The 22,195-nt window shown below is 34.5% G+C and overlaps 1 long non-coding RNA gene across 1 annotated transcript in view; it reads right to left on the minus strand.

The window, feature by feature from the left end:
• LOC136839224 (uncharacterized) overlaps window positions 1-22,195 on the minus strand; it is a 528,811-nt gene that overhangs the window by 404,779 nt on the left and 101,837 nt on the right. Inside the window, exon 2 of the long non-coding RNA XR_010853259.1 lies at window positions 7,086-7,121. This is a non-coding gene — a long non-coding RNA (uncharacterized lncRNA). The remainder of the gene's footprint in view (window positions 1-7,085; window positions 7,122-22,195) is intronic.

Here is a 22,195-nt window from a genome sequence, read left to right on the forward strand (position 1 = left end):
GAAATTCCTTTGATGAATTATTCACTTAAGAGAACCTATTTCTTGTTGACTTTATTTCAAACTTTTATATGAACTGTGGCTGGTTACTTAGATAAATATTTTTTCTTAAATTATTCAGTACACTTTTCATTATCACTGGGTTACGTGTGTGATTTAATTTTCTCTTAAGAGAATTCAGCACTTCTGAATGAGGAAATTTAAAAAGGTGCTTTTCGTATTATTGAAATTTAAATAGGGCTTTTAAACTGAAGTAACAGAGAGATAATAATAATAATAATAATAATAATAATAATAATAATAATAATAATAATAACAATAATAATAAAATAATAATAATAATAAAAACAATAAAATAATAAAAACAAAAATATTAATAATAATAATTAGTAGTAGTAGTAGTAGTAGTAGTAGTAGTAGTAGTAGTAGTAGCAATAATAGTAATAATCGTGGTAGTAATAGTAGTGGTAGTCAAATGATAAAATGTGTAATAAAAAGTACTCAGATTAAACACTTCTTACCCACATCAGTTAAATCACCTTATCATTTTCTGATAAGGAAAGTCGCCTAGCTTTTAACCCCTCTAAAGAATTGACACGCGATTAGATAAGACAAGAATCTGACAATAAGAGAGTTTACTAGAGTACTGACATTTTTCTGATAACATTGTTTCAAAAGTGTGGTAAAGCCTTCACCTCTCTTATCATAATGTTACACAGTAATAACATTATACAGTATATATATATATATATATATATATATATATATATATATATATATATATATATATATATATATATATACATATATATAATATACAGCATGTGTACATAAATATATTATATATATACATATATGTGTATATGTATACACACATATATATATATATATATATATATATAAATATATATATTATGAATATATATATATATATATATATATATATAAATATATATATTATGAATATATATATATATATATATATATATATATATATAGAGAGAGAGAGAGAGAGAGAGAGAGAGAGAGAGAGAGAGAGAGAGAGCAAATTTATATATTTAATTCTTTTGTTAATGTTAAATTCCCACCCGTACAAACATAATAATATTTCACTTCCCACAGCTATTGTTACACCTCAGGACTCAGTCGTGCTCAAAAATCGTTAATATTCATTTAGAATTTTGATAATTAACTTTGATAATTTTCATAATTCATTAGTTCTCATAATGAATTTCTCAGAAGCTAATACGTATCATGGGGTCGTGATCCCTAACTTGTTTTAAAGGCATTTGCAAAGATTTTGATGTTACTGAAATTTAATCTCACTAGTCGTAACTTCATGTAGCACAAAATCGAACAAGTAAAAAATGCGCCGAAGTTTCTTCGGCGCAATCGAATTTTCTGTAAAGCCGCTACAACGTATAATCAAGGCCACCGAAAACAGATCTACCTTTTGGTGGTCTCGGTATAATGCTCTATGAGCCGCGGTCCATGAATCTTTAACCACGGCCCGGTGGTGGCCAGTTGTTACGATCTGAGGGCAGACAGAAAAAGTGCGGACGGACAGACAAAGTCGGGACAATAATTTTCTTTTACAGAAAATTTAAAAAGTCTTTTACGACAACTTCCTAGCTTTAAAATGGACTTTTATACCTCACATTACCTGAATTAACAATAATAATAATAATTACGAATGTCATCGACTCGTAATAACAATTGCGTTCTATTAACTTCTTGCTGTCGTCAAAAACTGGATTTTTCTCTCTCTATATAAGTAATGTACACTTTAGATTTTTTTTTCATAGTGAAATTCAAACTCTTTCATTACTTAAATACTTTACAGAACCTACTACTGAACAGTAGCAGTTTTTGACCTTATAATAAGAATGTCAGAATTCGTCAGAATCTTAAGAATCTGGTCATTAAACAAAAATTAACATTTTATTGGCCAATTATTCGCATTGTTCACCATTACTATAATGAAGCTAAAAGTCATTAGCTTAAGTTGACAAAATAATGAGTCATTATACTGATGACTGAATCATATGTTTCAGAATACTTTAGTATTTTTCAGCTTTTTGTTAGACTGTTTATCTAGCTGCTGTTGAACATTTAATTACATTTATGATACAGCGCAAGAGCAGGCAGAGTGGGACAACGAGAGAGAGAGAGAGAGAGAGAGAGAGAGAGAGAGAGAGAGAGAGAGAGAGAGAGAGAGAGAGAGAATATGCTTATATATTCAGCTGGTATCTAAACTCATAATCTCTTGCTCTACGATACCAGAGAGAGAGAGAGAGAGAGAGAGAGAGAGAGAGAGAGAGAGAGAGAGAGAGAGAGAGAGATACAGGAGCAGACGAAATTTAATCTTAATCAAAGCATCATGAACAGTTAATGAGATTCAGCAACCTCGTTCACATGAGATAAAAACTTTCAAGTGTCGATCCTCCTTAAGAAGAAGTCAGGCCGACTCATCACTATTTTGGGTCATTTGAAAACAAGGGCTAGGTTGATCAACCGCACGACCTCCGACGCGTAATTAGGACAATGCTTCATTACTCTCATTTATGAAAAAGAGCATAAATATATCCTTATTCAGGTGAATGAATTATAAGGATAAACCCAGTTATGAGGAATATTCAGTTTTAATTAAGAAGGGGATAAATAGCATCTTGTATTTTCAAAAGAAATGAATAGCATCTTGTATTTTCAAAAGAAATCAATATCATCTTGCATTTTCAAAAGAAATAAATAGCATCTTGTATTTTCAAAAGAAATCAATATCATCTTGCATTTTCAAAAGAAATAAATAGCATCTTGTATTTTCAAAAGAAATCAATATCATCTTGCATTTTCAAAAGAAATAAATAGCATCTTGTATTTTCAAAAGAAATCAGTCTAAGATTACACCTTGTGAGCTGTAGAGTTTCTTAGAAATGAACTCAGTATTTTTCATTAGGTGAAAAACAAAAAAAAAGAAAAATCACACTATCTTTTAAAAGAAATTATAAGAAAATTAAAATAAAATGATAAAAATAAAAGAAATTCGCTCTACGTTTTACAGGAATGCAGAAGAAAATTGAAATGAAGCAAAAAAATTTTTTTACCTACGTTTTAATGGAAAGTAGAGAAAAATTCAGACAAAATTAACACAAAGATAAATCACTCAAATCAAAAATTCTTAAAATTCACTCTACGTTTTAAAAGAGAGTAGAAAATCAAAATAAATCTAAAATGAAAAATCACGCTACGATTTAAAAGAACGTAGAATCAAATTAAAATAATATCGACCAACAATTCAATCCCGTTCCTTACACGAGGAATCTCTCAATTATGATGCGTCTTCACAATATGAATCCAGCAAAAACGTCGACATACTTTCGGAGCGTCATGATATTGTCTTTGTTTTTATTTTTACTTTTTTTTTGCGCAAACATAAAAAAGTGTCTTTGCTGGCGCCTGCAATGCTACATGCAAGCACTTGAATTTCAGCACAATAAAAGTTTTGCTCTAAGCAGAGAGAGAGAGAGAGAGAGAGAGAGAGAGAGAGAGAGAGAGAGAGAGAGAGAGCCTTTACACATAGTACCAAAGCCGTTATTTTTTCAAGACAATTTAATCAAAGAGAGAGAGAGAGAGAGAGAGAGAGAGAGAGAGAGAGAGAGAGAGAGATATTCGTCAACCATGCATAGATATAAGCCTATATCCCGTAGATTACAGCAAAAGGTGTTTTTTCCTATATAACCTGATCACCCCAACAGAGAGAGAGAGAGAGAGAGAGAGAGAGAGAGAGAGAGAGAATGAACACTTCTCTCACTGCTGTTTCCAAAGTGTGTCACATTATCAATACAATGATTCTGACACTCCATTTATTTCTGCATTGTTGCAGAGGTAAATGCATTGTTCCCCTGAATTCATGATACAGAAACCCCATTTTAGAGTCGGTTGTGTTGTGTTCCTTGATTCTGTTTTCTGGGAAAATTATAAGTTTTTTTTTTTTTTGCCCTGTAATTGAACAGAAAATATTAACAATACCCTCTATGCCTTCATTTTAGACCCGGTTGGGCTGTGTTTCTTGATTTTAAATTTTGAGGCAAAAGAACAAATGCCTTCTAGTTTTGCTTTATTTGTTTTTCGTCGAGCAAAAAAAGACTACAAAATTAACGATGTATATATGTATATGTGTATAATGTATAATGTGTATGTATATATATATATATATATATATATATATATATATATATATATATATATATATATATATATATATATATATACTTGTGTATGTATATATATATATATATATATATATATATATATATATATAATTTATATTATATATATATATATATATATATATATATATATGTATATATAATTAATCATAATCATCCAATATAATTATTATTATCAACATGAAACTCTCTTCTTCAGTTTTAAATCGCCCACCCCTGGCTCTCTCTCTCTCTCTCTCTCTCTCTCTCTCTCTCTCTCTCTCTCTCTCTCTCTCTCTCTCTCTCTCTCTCTCTCTCTCTCTCTCTCTCACACACACACACACACACACACTCACCCATTCACATCTTCAAATACTTGACTGTTTATAACCAGTAAAAAGACTGCCTGTAACCAGCCTTACAATCCATCTCCCCCTCTCTCCTGTTATCTATATCTCTCTGTCATCAAAAGCTCTCTTTCTCGCTCTCATACGCATCAAATACGGAACCATTTATGAAGCCTTAAACCTAAAATCCACAGCCTCTCTCTCTCTCTCTCTCTCTCTCTCTCTCTCTCTCTCATTGGCATCAACTACCGATACGTTTATAGGCCTTTAAACTTACAGTCGTTTTAAAGGTCCTCTCTCTCTCTCTCTCTCTCTATACATACATTATATATATATACATATATGTGTGTTTGTGTATACACACACACACACTTATATATATATATATATATATATATATATATATATATATATATATATATATATATATATATATATATATATATATATATATATATATATATATATATATATATATATATATATATATAAAACACCACTCTCTCTCTCTCTCTCTCTCTCTCTCTCTTTATCAGAATCTTAAAGGAGCTTAATCTCTCTCTCTCTCTCTCTCTCTCTCCACATCTCCGGCGGTCAGTCTGGAGACGCAGGATATTAAGACGAGGGTCCTCCCCCAACCACCACACCCCCTCCCCACCACTCCTCCAGCGGGAGCAGCATATCTCCGTCGGAGGAGGTTATTCTGAAAAGCCCCGATGGGCGGATCATTAGACGCCACTTTACGACGCCGAAAGCAACGTGAGTCCGACACTAAAACGCTCTTACGACACCCCTTTTACGACACCTTTTACGCCAAGGAACAGACAGTGTCGTAGTGTCGTATCGCGCCGAAGGTATTGGCACCATTTGTTATTCCGGTCGATATTATAATATTCTCTCTCTCTCTCTCTCTTCTTCTTCTTCTTCTTCTTCTTTTCTCTTTTTGTTTTAGTTTTAATTTGTTCAATCTCTAGTTTAGTACTTCTTTTCATGGCTGAGAATTTAGAAGTGACATCGTCTGCCTGTCTGTCTGTACGTATACGAGTCGAGTTATTATATATATATATATATATATATATATATATATATATATATATATATATATATATATATATATATCGACAGGGTAACGAGGAAAGCACAGTGCATTTTCATGGCTTACTGTGCCGACTTTTCACAACGCTTCTCGGTTGCATTTTCAAAGCTGTAAAAATGTGAACACCATATTACTCGTAATAACTCTTAGAATATTTCGACAAAAAATATAGATTTATTATATTGACATCCCCAGTAAAAGCAAATTATAGCAGAGTAGTGAAATTGCAAAAAAACAGCAAAATACAAAGAGATACAGGAAAAAACTCAAGAACGTAAAAAACAGAAAATATGTAAAAAAAAAAAGACGTAAAATAATCTTGACATCACTGGTTACAACAGTATATTTAAAGTGAGACAAAATAAAATTAGTAAAAACCAGCCCTAGATATAGTCGAGGAACCTATGTGGGACGTACAAAAAGGCTACTAAGAGTACGCTTGGGCTCTCATAGAGGAGTAACTTTTAAGACAGGGAGTGGACTGTCCAATCTTTTAGCTGTATTAATTTTATTTTGACCTTTACTTTTTTTATTACTGCTGGTTTTACTAATTTTATTTTGTCTCACTTTAAATATACTGATGTAACCAGTGATGTGAAGATTACTCTTTCATCTTTTTTTTTTTTTACATATTTTCTATGTTTTTTACGTTCTTGAGTTTTTTTTTCCCATAACTCTGTGTGTTCTGCTGTGGTTTTTTGCAATTTCACTATTCTGCTATATTTTACTTTTACTGGGGATATCGATGTAATAAATCTATATTTTTTGTCGAAATATTCTAGGAGTTATTACGAGTAATATGGTGTTCACATTTTTACAGCCTTGAAAATGCAACCGAGATGTGTTGTGAAACGTCGGCACAATAAATCATGGAAATGCACTGCGCTTTCCCTCGTTGCCCCGACGATGTGGTTTGAGCAGTGGCTCCTGTTATGATTATATATATATATATATATATATATATATATATATATATATATATATATATATATATATATATATATATATATATATATATACGTATATATGTATATATACATATACAGTATATACATATATATAATTTATAATCGTTTACCACCAATATTGTTTGTTAAAAAATAACAGGTAACAAAATAATATTTCAAAGAAATTTCCCAGCATTGGCATGCCCGATGCATTTGTTAGTTCAAAACCTACTAGCTATTTTATTTAAGCGAAGGCCGACGGGAGCGACAACCGTTTACAGATTTAAACTCTGAGTCTTGAAGGAAACGTAAAAAAAAAAAAGTAAAAATAATTACGCTCAAAAGGCAGAGGACGAATCACACAAGCACTTGAAAGAACACGTAACCTGAAGTCATCAAATTCAATGATGAAATCAATATATAGCAACTCTATTTCGGTAACTCACTTGTGAGCGTGAGAGAATGAAGAAATTGGTTAAGAGATACTCACTTCATTTCTCCAGTTCCTCTGCTCTTCGGCGGTTTACTGTAAAAAAAAAAAAAAGGAAATGTATATTTACTACATATATTCTGAGACACAGTCAAAGTAAACTCTTAAGCATTATTGGTTTTAGTGCTGGTGAACATGTTCTTTAACAAATAGTTTTATGATTCTAAGAATGTTTTAATTTACAAAAAAAAAAAAAAAAAAAAAACCGTTAGTGGGTTGATATCTGATAATCCAGAAGTAATGACTATGCCTTCGATATGAAAAGTAATTAAAGTATATAAAAATTTGTGGTATTTATAAATCATAAATCTTTCACAGAGCATTTTGAATGGTTGTGTGGAAAATAGTAAATAGTGAACAATTTTTTAGGAACCAAAATTTTTTTTTAAGGTTCCGTTCATCTTTTATTTGCCAGCTATTGTTTATATGTTTGCTACAAGAGATCAGTTTAATTCTATGGAGTAGAACTGAAAATAAAGCAGAACTAGAGTTTTTAGTTTTTACTCTTTATACCTCTAACCAAAATTTCATTTCTGTTCGTTAACAGTATTTTGGAATAATGCTGTCATGAAGTTTAACGGTTCGTTAACAGCTTTATACCTTTTAATTCTACTGAATGAGATTCGTCAATTTTAGTATACAAGGAAAGAGGGAAAAAATGCTTACGATTTCAGAGATTAAAATATTTCAGAAGTCATGAAGAATATCAAGTTTGATCAAACTTGGGCTCCTTACTCTCGCCTCGAAGAAGCATTTCAACACACCCCTTCACCCATCCCATCACCATCCCCCAACTGTTCCCAACCCACTGCCCTAAAACCTCTAGAGATCCTGGCCAATGGCCATCTATATATATTGTATACACCATCAAATGAACCGTTAAGTGGACTGAGATCATTTAGGGAAAAGCGGAGCGGGAGGAAGCTGTAATCTCGGTCAGTTGAAGCTGTATAACGAAGCTGTATAATGAAGCCTCTCGACAATGACTTGGAAGCCTTGAGCAGCGATGCTCCTGGGTTCTGATTCACAATGCGCCGCCATTTAACTGTTATTGCCTCGTCTTGTATTCAAGGAAGGCTAATTATACCCGCATTGGTGCTAGGTTTCGTATGGACGTCTTATACATACGTTTACGCACCCGCACGCGAGCGTAGATACATATTACTCGCGTGAATGTACTGTTAACTATTCATAAACATTAAGCTACAAATATTGTTTAATATTCAGTTCGCTCTGCCTCGGAAATAATACCGAAAGAGAATTATAATTAATAAGCAGTAGTCACCTGGTGGATTCGAACCACCGACAGCGACTGCCTCCGACTTCAGTGACGAGTTTTCTTACCACGGGACTGCCCAGGGGGCTTCGTTTAACCCTGGTGGAGCCCCTGTTCGGTTCTCAATAAATACGGCTTTTTATTATTTCTATTATTATTATTATTACTATTCAAAAGTTGAAACCTATTCACATGGAACAAGCCCACCAAAGGGGTCACTGACTTGAAATCCAAGCTACCATAGAATATTATGATGTTCATTTGAAAGAAGTAACAGCCTACATGAATATCGTTTATTATTATTATTATTATTATTATTATTATTATTATATTGGAGGAACAAATCCACAGTTATGTCTATGTACATATATTTAAAGATAAATCTATACAGAGCTATCTGTACAGATTTATCTGTAAATATATGTGTATATACATAACTGCGGATCTGTTTCTCCATGTCAAGACTCATGCTACTATGAGAATTTTATTATTATTATTATTATTATTATTATTATTATTATTTATTATTATTATTATTATTATTATTATTATTATTCAGAAGATGAATCCTATTCATATGGAACAAGCCCACCAAAGGGGCAATTGACTTGGAATTCAAGCTTCCAAAGAATAATATGCTGTTCATTTGAAAGAAGCAACAGAAGCTAATAGGAAATACAGAAAGAAGAGATCAGTTATCAGAAAAGAAAAAATAAATTGACAAATCAATAAATAAACAGATAAAATAAAAATGTAAGTAAAGAAATCTGCTGTTATTCTCCTCATCTAATTTGAACATTCTCCAACATCCAGAAAATAAGATGTTGTTCGTAAGGCTTGGAATTCTCACAAGGCTTATGGTACATTGCAGCCAAGGGCTTCAGAACCTATTTGCTACCAGTAAACAGAGATTTTATGTTGTTGACAACGTAACACTGGATTTATTTCTCGTCTTCTAGAGATTAATCATGCAAAAATGGCTGTTTCGTTTGTCTTTTTTTTTTGCCTTCCTAATCGTACCAATAAGGATTAAGGCAATCAATCAAAGGTTTAAGTCTCGACTATCTTCCTATTCCGTTTATTATGATAATTACCTATCCCGAGTATCTTAATTTTTTATATTGTATTATTTCAAAACTGTTTACATCTTTATATGGCCCTGAGCTGAAATAAAAGATGTTATTATTATCTCTGTATATGGCCCTGAGCTGAAATGAAGGATGCTATTATTATTATTATTATTATTATTATTATTATTATTATCTAACACGAAACTTTAAGTACAAGAGGTTGCTGAGTAAGGGCGTGCAACTTATTTCACTGACAATCAGTATCTACATCCATGTAAATACTACGGTGCCATATAGCCTAGTGGCAGAATCTCTCTCTCTCTCTCTCATTGTAAATCTTGTTATGGACGTTACTGCTCGTAAATTTGAGAAAGGCAGTAATGCTCATTTTTTATGCGTCATGGTTCTTACCTTTAATGGTTCTGTGACTTTTTCTTGCCATTCCGGAAATCCGGTTTCTTTATATTTTATAGTAATAGTTTTTATACGATCATTTTCGCTTATTTTCTTATGATTTTCATTCGCATTTTACCATGTCCATTTTTTAGCCCTTTCTTCTGATTCTAGTCTTTGAAGAGTTCTTAGCAAGTTATTGCAATTGATTGTGTGGATGAATTGAGCTGCAGCATCAGCAGCAACGACAAAAAAAAAAAAATGATGCCGTAGCAGAGTTCACCTAATCCTTTGTTATCTATGGAAAATTTAGTAAAATAGTCAATATGACTTAGAACTGAATCTAATACGGAAAGGAAGGGAAGAGTGTGGGGGAGAGAGAAAAGGAGAAGGGAAGGGGAGGGAAACAAAACAAAACAAGAGATAACCAGGAGAAAAATAAAATGCTAAAAAAATACCGTAGGAGTTAGAAGACAACAGGACGCAATAAGACTTAAAAAGAAATCTAATGTGGAAGAGAGAGAGAGAGAGAGAGAGAGAGAGAGAGAGAGAGAGAGAGAGAGCAGGAAGGGTTGGTGGAGGGAGGGAGGGAAGGGAAATGGGTAGATGAAGAGCAGGAACCTCTCCCTTTAAGAATATCAGAGTCTTCTTTTTCACCTTCTCCTTCTTCTCATCCTTCTTCTTTTTCTTCTTCTTCTTCTTCTTCACTGCAGCATCTTTGCGGAAGCAACAAGAGACACACACATTGTCCAGAACACAATGGCCAGTGATGAAGTTCTCCAGAAGGAGATGAGGGACGTCAATGAATATCTTTCTGTGGGTAAACGCCGCGAAAATGACGATGATAATGGCGCTTGTGGTGGGTGGACAACGAGACGGGGAGGGGAGGGGGAGGGGAGGAGCAGGGGAGGAGGGGAGGAGGAGCGGAGGGGGATTTAATGGGAGAGAGGAGGGGGGAAAGGGTTATAGGGGTAGGGTGTAGGGAGCTAAGCGTAATTGTGTACGCTGTTTTAAAGATCGGCTGACAGAAGCGTACTCTCACTACAGGTCTCTTATTAAGGGGAATATGTTTGTGGGTGCTCACAGTCTAACATAAAGACACACACATACACATTATATATATATAAATTATATACATACATACATATATATATATATATATATATATATATATATATATATATATATATATATATATATATATATATATATATATATATATGTATATATGTGTGTGTGTGTGTGTGTGTGTGTGTGTGTAGAATCTACTGGTCACTTTTTACTAGATACGTATGTAATAGTAATAGCCACAATGCCCTGTTAACTTCTCGAAATCTTCGCGCTTTTTTGGATATGCTTGCCACTACAAAGCCTTAAGATCCAAATGCAAGAAATCTGAAGCAGTTATGATTTCCGGTAGTGGGAAACGAACCCGCGTCCCTAATCATGCTTCAAATTTCTTGCACGTGGATCTTAAGGGTTTGTAGTGGCAAGCGCATCCAAAAAAGCGCGAAGAATTCGAGAAGTTAAGAGGGCATTGTGGCTATTATATATATATATATATATATATATATATATATATATATATATATATATATATATATATATATATATATATATATATATATATATATATATATATTATATATATATATTGAAAGCATATTATGTTGAAGTTTGTAGGAGCAAGAGTGACTGGTTTCTTGTAAAAATAGGACTGTGGAAAGAGTGTGTTATATCTGTAGTTGCTTGACTATTATTATTATTATTATTATTATTATTATTATTATTATTATTATTATTATTATTACTATTATTATTTTCCAGGCAATCAGATACCCAACTGTATAACAGGTAAACATTTTTTAATTTGCATTTTGCTTCATTCTCACTTTTCAAAACTTTTCTACTTATAAAAACACAAAAACTTAAAAAAGAAGTTTAACTTTGTACTGTATTTGAACAATTATGCAGATACATCAAAGCATAAAACTCAACTTCATTAGATCCACTTAACAATTGAACATGCACTTTATTCTTTATTTCTTCGATTTCCTTTTTATTAGTTTTCTGTAAAAGAAAACCGTTGTGCCGGCTTTGTCTGTCTGTCAGGACTTTTTCTGTTCGCCCTCAGATCTTTGAAACTACTGACGCTGGAGGGCTGCAAATTGGTATGTTGATCATCCACCCTCCAATCATCAAACATAACAAATTGCAGCCCTCTAGCCTCAGTAGTTTTTATTTTATTTAAGGTTAAAGTTAGCCATAATCGTGCGTATGGCAACGATACAGGATAGGCCACCACCGAGCCGTGGTTAAAGTTTCATGGACCGCGGCTCATACAGCATTATACCGAGACCACCGAAAGATAGATCTATTTTCGGTGGCCTTGATTATACGAGCGGCTGTACACAAAACTCGATTGCGCCGAGGAAACTTCGGCGCATTTTGTACTTGCTTAGACATCCAATCGGTTTTGCTGTGTCAAAACACACACACAAACAAACAAACAAATGATACCATATGAAGCATCCTATTTGATGGTTATGTGTGAGTGATATGATCTATATTTTTCAAAAGTGTTATTGGGAGATGAATTAATTACAGTTGGTAATTACACCTCTCAAAATAAGATAGATATTGTAATTATAATGGATACAAATATAGAAAGATAGAAGGTAAATTTATACACATCTAGAAAGATAGAAGCTTAATGGATACAATTATAGAAACACAGACGACTGAGGGATACAAATATATGAAGATAGAGGGCTGATGGATACAAATATATAAAGACAGGAGACTCAGGGATACAAATACATGAAGATAGAAGGTTGGTGGATACAATTACAGAAGGATAGAAGACTGAGGGATACAAATACATGATGATGGAAGACTGATGGATACAATTATAGAAAGATAGAAGATTGCTGGAAACAAATACAGAAAGACAGATGATTAATGTATACAAATATAAAAACAGAAGATTAATGAACAGAAATATGGAAAGGTAAAAAGAATATTAATAGACGCCATAGCATATACAAGTCCCTGCTATACTACGTACCCAAGAACATAACCTTGCACGTAAGCTTACGTGTAGCAAGTATTGCACGTTGTTAAACAGGCACTTGCGAATTCACGTACTGTAAAAGACACACTTCTAATGAATGACTTACGGCGGTGCCCCAGTGAGGTCACTAGTCACCGAATGACAGTTTATCATGAGATTAAGACTGTCTAGATAAAACCCTTTCATTTCATCGGAGGGGTCTGCCATTTTGACTCCCCCGTGGACCTTGTCCCTTGTCCCCCTATTCATTTCACCCTCTCTCTCTCTCTCACTCTCTGTGGACATGTGGATAGGCCTCCCTTGCCCCCTCCCCACTCTCTCTCTTTTTTCTCTCTTGACACGTGAATATGCCTCTCTCTCTCTCTCTCTCTCTCTCTCTCTCTCTCTCTCTCTCTCTCTCTCTCTCTCTCTCAGTCCATTCTCTGTACCATTTATCACGTCCGTGTCAAGTCAACTTTTTATTATCGATCTGTACCAGGAAGAGAGGAAGAGGAAGAGGAAGAGGAAGAGGAAGAAGAGGAAGAGGAAAAAGAGGAAGGAATGGAAGGTCCAGCGCTTAAATCCATTAGACAAAAGTTGGCTGGCGTCTTGGAGAAGTTCTCTAGAGCACTTCGTGTCTTCAGGGGTTAATGAAATAACGCATTGTTTTTCTTTCGTTTTTTTTCACGTCTAGTTTATTTTTAGACTTTTGAGACTTTCTTTTTGCTTTACTCTGTTTTGTTTTGCTTTGTTTTAAGTCTATTAATCACCCGATTTGTTATGGAGGAAATCGATAAACAAACATGATTCTGGTCTCTGTATATTTCTGTTTTGGCCTTCTTTTATGCTGCTTTTGATTCAGCTCATCATACAATATAGGTGAATTGAATGTTGACATTCATTTACATATATATATATATATATATATATATATATATATATATATATATATATATATATATATACACATATATATATATATGTATATACTGTACATATACATATTCTAATTATGATAATGATATTGATGTGAAAGTTGATGGTAATGGAATTATAAATAAAATGTGGGTTATGGTGATGATATGTGTATTATGTATTTCAAATACTTTGTCTTTATAAAATGCCACTGAAATAAGTAGATAATATTTATCTTAACACTTTTTACGATTTATGGTCATTTTCCATTGCAGTATTGTTCATATTATTACCGATATTAATGAATAATTTGTAAAATATCCAAAAATCTAAAGTATAATGAGTAATAGTAGTAGACGTAGAAAATATCTAGAAATTTCAAGTATACTATTAATAGTAGTAGTCGTAGTAGTAGGATTTGTAGCAATAGTAATATTACACACAAAAAATAAATCTCTTATTTTATTACCTTCTCATGAATATACTTCCATGACAGCAGCCCCACCAAGCCCCCGACCCCCTACATCCCTCAAAGATTAAGATCGAAAAGGGTTAATGAGATAAGGGTTAACAGACAGTTTCAAAGGAATCAGATATATGCACAGACATGACAGCCCTCTCCAGTGTTGCCAGAGGTTTTATTTAATAATTCTCTGGACGTCGCAAAGCTGGACCTCGCAGTGTTGCCAGTCTCTCTTTCTCTCTCTCTCTTCTATTTTATTTGTAATTATCTGAGAAATTATTGTACTTTTTTAAGAAAAATTAATCTCTCTCTCTCTCTCTCTCTTTTCAGATTCGCTAATTACAATGGGATCTCTCTCTCTCTCTCTCTTCTCTCTTTTATTTGTAATTATCCGTTCTATTTTAAATTATCCGTATATGTGCTCTTTAAGAAAAATTAATCTCTCTCTCTCTCTCTCTCTCTCTCTCTCTCTCTCTCTCTCTCTCTCTCTCTCTCTCTCTTCTCTCTCTTTTCAGATTCGCTAATTCCAATGGGAATAAATTCTATGAGTTGCCATTCAAAAATTAAGGAAATGTACTTCAAGGCTAACCAACCTCTCTCTCTCTCTCTCTCTCTCTCTCTCTCTCTCTCTCTCTCTCTCTCTCTCTCTCTCTCTCTCTAACTTATCTGCGGCTGAAATGTTTAGGACAGGGCTATAACATCACTAAATACTATATACGAGTATAGTTTAAATATAAGATAGTTTCTCTCTCTCTCTCTCTCTCTCTCTCTCTCTCTCTCTCTCTCTCTCTCTCTCTCTCTCGAGCGCCCTCCAATCAACTATTCTGCTCCCTGGCCCATCTAGCAAAGAGAGAGAGAGAGAAAGGGGACAGGGAACGGGATATAAATCATGTCGACAAAAGATGTCCGTGACATCGTGTGGGGACCCCCTGATGTCCCAAACGTGTCCCACCAGCCACCAAAACACGTCCTTTCACCGATGTCTTCATCTGACATCAATACCAAAAGTTTTATTGGACATTAGAAGCTTCATTGTAAAAATTTCTAAAGAGGGCAAGTTTCTCCTACGACGGGCAAATTATTTATTTACGTATCGACGCGGTTTAATCCTCTCTCTCTCTGGATTAGAGCTTCATTGTCATAGCTTCTATGGAGTACAGGAATCGCCTACGAGGGGCGAATACATATGTATCTAAACGGTTTCTCTCTCTCTCTCTCTCTCTCAAAGAATAGAGCTACCCTGTCAACACTTATTTTAAGTACAGGATACACCCACTAGGAGAAATAAGTATTTATGTACCGAAACGGTCTCTCTCTCTCTCTCTCTCTCTCTCTCTCTCTCTCTCTCTCTCTCTCTCTCTCTCTCTCTCTCTCTCTTTGTGAAGGATTCCACGAAATACTCCCATGGGCAGTTATTTCTATTTATGGTTTTCCCAGCACAGAAATTCATAAGTATTTGATCTTGAAATATTTTTTGCAATAATGTTCAGGCATCAGAGGAATTATATGACTGTGACGTTTTCAGTTTTACAATGTTATATTCTTCCATTGATAAGCGACTAGCTTCGATATATTACACACACAATATACATATATATATATATATATATATATATATATATATATATATATATATATATATATATATATATTTATATATATATATTATATATATATATTTATTTATATACATACATATATATACACATATATATACATAATATATATATATATACATTTGTATCTATATATCTACCTATCTATCTATATATATATAATATATATATATATATATATATATATATATATATATATATATATATATATATATATATATATATACATACATATTGCATCATACTCCATTCATTTTACTAATCTACACTCGCCACTGAAACAATAGCGCTACTAAAAAAGAATAATACATCCTTTCAGCCTTAAATAAATATTGATCCTTAATTTTTCAGGATGTAAAATGATTCTTTATAACGTCGAATACTGTAAGCAAGAGGATTAAAAACTAAATGCATTTCATTGTGTTGGCGTTATTTGACTGAAATTTTTCTCTTCGCTGTATTGATACATTTACCGTTATTGTTGTAGATTATTCGGGTTATTCATAAATATTATTCATCAGTACAACTGCTCTATAAAAATAAAAAGGTTTAAATGAAGCATTTGTTTTAAAAATTCTCTTTGGTTTGGAATATTCTGCTTCAGTGGTGTCAATGATTTAGTAGTTTGACGCAGAGCCCTCCCAAAATATATACTGAATAAACAAAGCATATTCTTGATACAGTATCTGTTATGCATTTTTTTTAAAGCATAAAATTATTCTATTATTCAAGTGGGTTTCCAATTGTTGCTTTTCCCCTATTGTTAAAATTTTTATTTTGTTTTTTGTGAATTTAAAGTGCAATAACCCGCCATTAGTATTTCAGCCTTTTCTTCTACTGCAAAGCTAGCCACGAGATAATATTATGGTTATGTGCAAACATACAGACACAGTTTACTTTATGTGTCAGTTAAAGAGAAGGTTGGTGTGTTTGTAATGGTACAAAGAATGGTTGTTGGAGGTCGATCTGATCATTATTTGGTTGAAGGTGAGGAGAACATATATGGAGAAAATGGATGAAAAATGGGCTACGGTTAAGGAGGCCAAGGTGAAATGAGTAGATGAGGCATCTGTAAAATACAGTACAAAGATAGGATCGTAAGGTCAGCAGAGATTATTTTTGGGTATAGGAGGTAGTTAGGGGGAATATACAAGGTAAATGAAACTGGTAGTCAGAAAACAATAACCAAACAAGTAAAATATGTGCTGAAGTTTCTTTGGCGCAATCGAGTTTTCTGTACAGCGATACTGCATATAATCAAAGCCACCAATAAATGTATCTATCTTTCGGTGGTCTCTGTATAATGCTGTATGAGCCGCGGCCCATGAATCTTTAACCACGGCCCGGTAGTGGCCTATCCTATATCGTTGCCAGAAGCACGATTATGGCTAATTTTAACCTCGAATAAAATAAAAACTACTAAGGCTAGAGGGTTGCAATTTGATATGTTTGATGATTGGAGGGTGGATGATCAACATGCCAATTTGCAGCCCTCTAGCCTCACTAGTTTTTAAGATCTGAGGGCGGACAGAAAAAGTGCGGACGGACAGACAATGCCGGCACAATAGTTTTCTTTTACAGAAAACTAAAAGTAGTATCAGCCTGTGCAATGTAAAAAGAATGCTCGTCTGAGATGAATCAGATTATCCTGTTAACAAACTAAGCAGATATGTATGATGTGTGATAAGGCCCGTATAACTCTACCAAATATGGAAATTATTGAAGAAAATGGGGGTTTTCAAGGAGTGTAACCACAGAAAGCTAGTCACAACTCGGGTGCACTGAAGAGATCGCATAAAAACTGAGAAGGTTCCTGACAGATGGTCTGTACGTGTGTTGAAAAGGAGACAACAACCGTCAGTTAGATGAGATTAACAGGTCAAAGACCAATAGGAGGGCCCATAGTGTCATGGAGAAAAAGCATACACGAAGATCAGGACCAGATGGGAATTCAGGCAGGAGTTTCACAATACTGAAGGGAGTGGAAAATATTCATTCATTCTCTGCCCTTAAAAACTTTCTGACTTTCCAGGTAATACGTGAGGTCTTCTATTTGACGTTCTTTCACAATGTCTAGTGACTTAAGCCACATTACACTGAAAAGTGGCTCATTCTGTCTTTTTCATTTGTAGATTAGCTTGGAATACGTCTAAGCTATTTTGTCAACTACCATTAAGTACACGATAACCTATAAACTGTCAACATGCCTGGGACTTCAGCCTCACCCTAGACCGAGTGTAATTTATTATCTGAGACACACTAATGGGTAGAGGGGATTAATAGACCGTAGGCAGGGATATTTGCATGAAAGGCTGTTATTGGTTTTCTTTGGTGAAATACAAACGCACACACACATACACAGGCACTCATCTACACACATACAAATACACACATATTTGTGCTGTCAAGAAATTGGCTGAAGTGTTGGCGATCCGTGTGTGTGTGTGTAGTATAATCACTCGGAAGACTAAGAGGCTAGTAATCATTCTAAATGTTTACATTACTTCATTAGTCGTACAGTTTGAGAATGAGGTATTACGTAACTTTCTATCTCACGCGTTATATTGTCTCTTTGTTTTACATAAATCTCTGCTCTATAAAGAATATAATTCATCAAATTCTGTAGAGCAAAACAAATTACAATTCCCAAACTACAGTTTACAAATTCTACCACAAATACACTAACCAAATCAGAGAGAGAGAAGAGAAAAAAATAAACATTGACATATCCTTAGCCTGTGTATTTATGTTCGGTAACTCCCCGGACATTTATCAACGTCCAAATGTCGATACGTATCCAGTGGGCATGTAAATGCTAATTTGACAATGACAAATGCCCACTGACACTAACCTCACTTACTGGAAGTCAAGTGCCAGGTCATCTGTCAAGTTTATTTGAGGTTGAGATGTTCTAGATAGGGCTATGAGATTACTAAGTATTTTGAGGAAATATGGAACAGGTTCTCTCTCTCTCTCTCTTTTATTTGAGGTTGAGATGCTTTAGACAGAACTAGATCATTGTCAATATTTGATATTTATTTAGAGTATGAATATAAAATAGTTTCTCTCTCTCTCTCTCTCTCTCTCTCTCTCTCTCTCTCTCTCTCTCTCTCTCTCTCTCTCTCTAGTTTATTTGAGGTTGAGATGCTTTGGACAGGACTTCTAGATCATTGTCAATATCTGATATTTATTTAGAGTATGAATATAAAATATTTCTCTCTCTCTCTCTCTCTCTCTCTCTCACGATTTTATGCAAATCTGGCTTGTTAAAAGAAATAGGTAATGCCTTTTATGACATTCAGATCGCCTTGATTAAATATTCAGGCTTGCAAAAGTGCCTCTCTAAGTTACACATAGCAAAGGCCTTCTTATAAGCCCACAGCCTTTCTTCTTTTGCTATTTTGTTATAGGAAACTCATTCCAAAAAGGCTTTATCCTGTTCTAGAAAAAAAAGTCTAAGTCACGAGAAAATTGTACTGGAATGGAATGTAAAAAAAATTTAAGCCAAAGGCCAAGCGCTGGAACCTATGATGAGGTCATTCAACGCTGAAAGGGAAATTGAGAGTAAAAAGGTTCGAAAGGTGTAACAGGAGGAAAACCTCAAAGCAGTTGCACTATGAAACAATCGTCAGGAGAGGGTTGAGGAACGCACGACGGAAGAAAGAGAATATGAACGGAGGCACGGTAAAAAGAAATGAAAGGGGTTGCAGCTAGGGGCCTTAGGGACGCTGCTAGGAACCTTAAGGAATGCCTACAGTGCACCGCGTGAGGTGCACTGACCGCACTACCTCTCAATCCTTTGCTTAATTTGTCATTTACGGAGTGAACGCTCCCAGCTTAACATTACCGATTAATATTCAGCATCCATCGTCAAATTGTGCGAGTTACCTTTGTTGGCGAAAGTGTCAAGGGGAAATGCTTTGTGTGAGATGGTATGTTTTTGCTTGGTCTTTTATTCAATTCAGTATTTAATTCAATAAATACTATAGTAGCTTTTGTTCGCAGTGGTGCGTTCATTCCGGTGATGTTTGGTGGTTGATGTACCAGTATAAAAATCATCATTTCTTAAGGCAAGCGCTTATTCATTTTATGAAGAATTATCTGAATTATATAGTGACTCCATGTTTCTCTGTTCTTATTCACTGTAAATCTATTAGTCTGTTTTTTTTTTCTTTTTTTTTTTGTAGTTTTAGTTTTCTGTAAACTATTGTGCCGGCTTTATCTGTCCGTCCGCACTTTATTCTGTCCACCCTCAGATCTTAAAAACTACCGAGGCTAGAGGGCTGCAAATTGGTATATTGATCATCTACCCTCTAATCAACAAACATCCCAAGTTGTAGCCCTCTAGCCGTAGTGGTTTTTATTTTATTTAAGGTTAAAGTTAGCCATAATCGTGCCTCTGGCACCGCAGCAACACAGGCTACCACGGCCGGCTAAGAGTTTCATGGGCCGCAGCTCATACAGCATTATACCGAGAGTACTGAAAGATAATCTATTTTCGGTGGTCTTGATTATACGCTGTAGCGCCTGTACAGAAAACTCGATTGCGCCGAAGAAACTTCGGCACATTTTTTACCTGTTTGCTTTAAAAGTCATTGTGCACCTTTAAGCTTATGAAAGATTTCATTTCATTACTGGACATCTGTGTTTACCATTAAAATGTTTAACTTGTCATCACATCATGTACGAGAAATGAAAATAACAGCCAAACATCGAAGAAAGGAAAAGAAAAAATATTAAAGTATATTCAACATTTGCTCATATTTAGATCGTTAACTAATTTCATTTACATTATAATTTTACACCCCCCCACACACACACATATATATATATATATATATATATATATATATATATATATATATATATATATAAATATATATAAATATAAATATAAATATAAATAGAGAGAGAGAGAGAGAGAGAGAGAGAGAGAGAGAGAGAGAGAGAGAGAGAGAACTTTCCATATTTCCAAAGTACTTTAATATATATATATATATATAATATATATATATATATATATATATATATATATATAGCCTATATATATATATATATAGAGCCTATGAGAGAGAGAGAGAGAGAGAGAGAGGGGGAATACCCTAGAGAAAGTAGGAATCATCGAGGCGGACTGATTGAGTTATAGATGGCAGGAAGTCAGCCTTGGGACCATCCTACGACAAAAGGAGGACTCCGTAGGGTACCGGATTTGCCAGGATGGGGCCAATCCTACCGCTCGGAAAAGGGAAGTGTTATTGACAGAGAGAGAGAGAGAGAGAGAGAGAGAGAGAGAGAGAGAGAGAGAGAGAGAGAGAGAGAGAAAGTAAAAAATATTCTATACTCAGCACTAGGTCATAACTGCAACATCAACTTAATTTCATTTATAGTAATTTTTCATACGTTTCATCCCTCTCAGAGAGAGAGAGAGAGAGAGAGAGAGAGAGAGAGAGAGAGAGAGAGAGAGAGAGAAGTGCATTTTTGCGAAAGATAACGGAAGATAATAGTATAAACAGACAGATGGAAGAATAGTGATTATACGGTGGGAAAGAGAGAGAGAGAGAGAGAGAGAGAGAGAGAGAGAGAGAGAGAGAGAGAGAGAGAGAGAGAGAGAGAAAAGATTTGTGATTTAATAGGGAATTATACCATGAAAGAGAGAGAGAGAGAGAGAGAGAGGTGCAATTTTATGAAAAATGACGAATGATAATCATACAGACAGACAAACGGAAGGAAGGATGGTGATTATACGGTGGAAGAGAGAGAGAGAGAGAGAGAGAGAGAGAGAGAGAGAGAGAGAGAGAGAGAGAGAGAGAGACCCAATGTTGACTCCACAAGCACCATAAATCTGCACACACAGTAATCACCAACACTTCCTAAACACCAACACCAACGAACCTCCACCCCTTCTCTCTCTCTCTCTCTCTCTCTCTCTCTCTCTCTCTCTCTCCCCCTACCATCCCTGCTCCCTGGAATTCCCCTCCCCACCCACCCACCATCGGACCTGGTAGTACCAGGGTAACATCACACCGACCATAAATTATGACAATGGTCTCCGGGGAGGAAAACACCATCATCGTTATTATTAATTATTACAGTATTCCTCCTCCTCCTTTCCCTGACAACTAATTGTGATGTATTTTTTATAAGGACGAGGTAATAAACAAGAAAAAATCATTTTTGGTGGGATTATTTTTTTTTTTTTTTTTTGGTGGTGAACGAGGTTGCCTAAGTGTTATTACTTTATACACTTCTCTCTCTCTCTCTCTCTCTCTCTCTCTCTCTTCTCTCTCTCTCTCTCTCTCTCTCTCTCCTGAGGTAGGATTCTGCC

Source organism: Macrobrachium rosenbergii, chromosome 6, assembly GCF_040412425.1.
Source record: "Macrobrachium rosenbergii isolate ZJJX-2024 chromosome 6, ASM4041242v1, whole genome shotgun sequence".
In the NCBI taxonomy this organism is placed as follows: Eukaryota; Metazoa; Arthropoda; class Malacostraca; order Decapoda; family Palaemonidae; genus Macrobrachium; species Macrobrachium rosenbergii.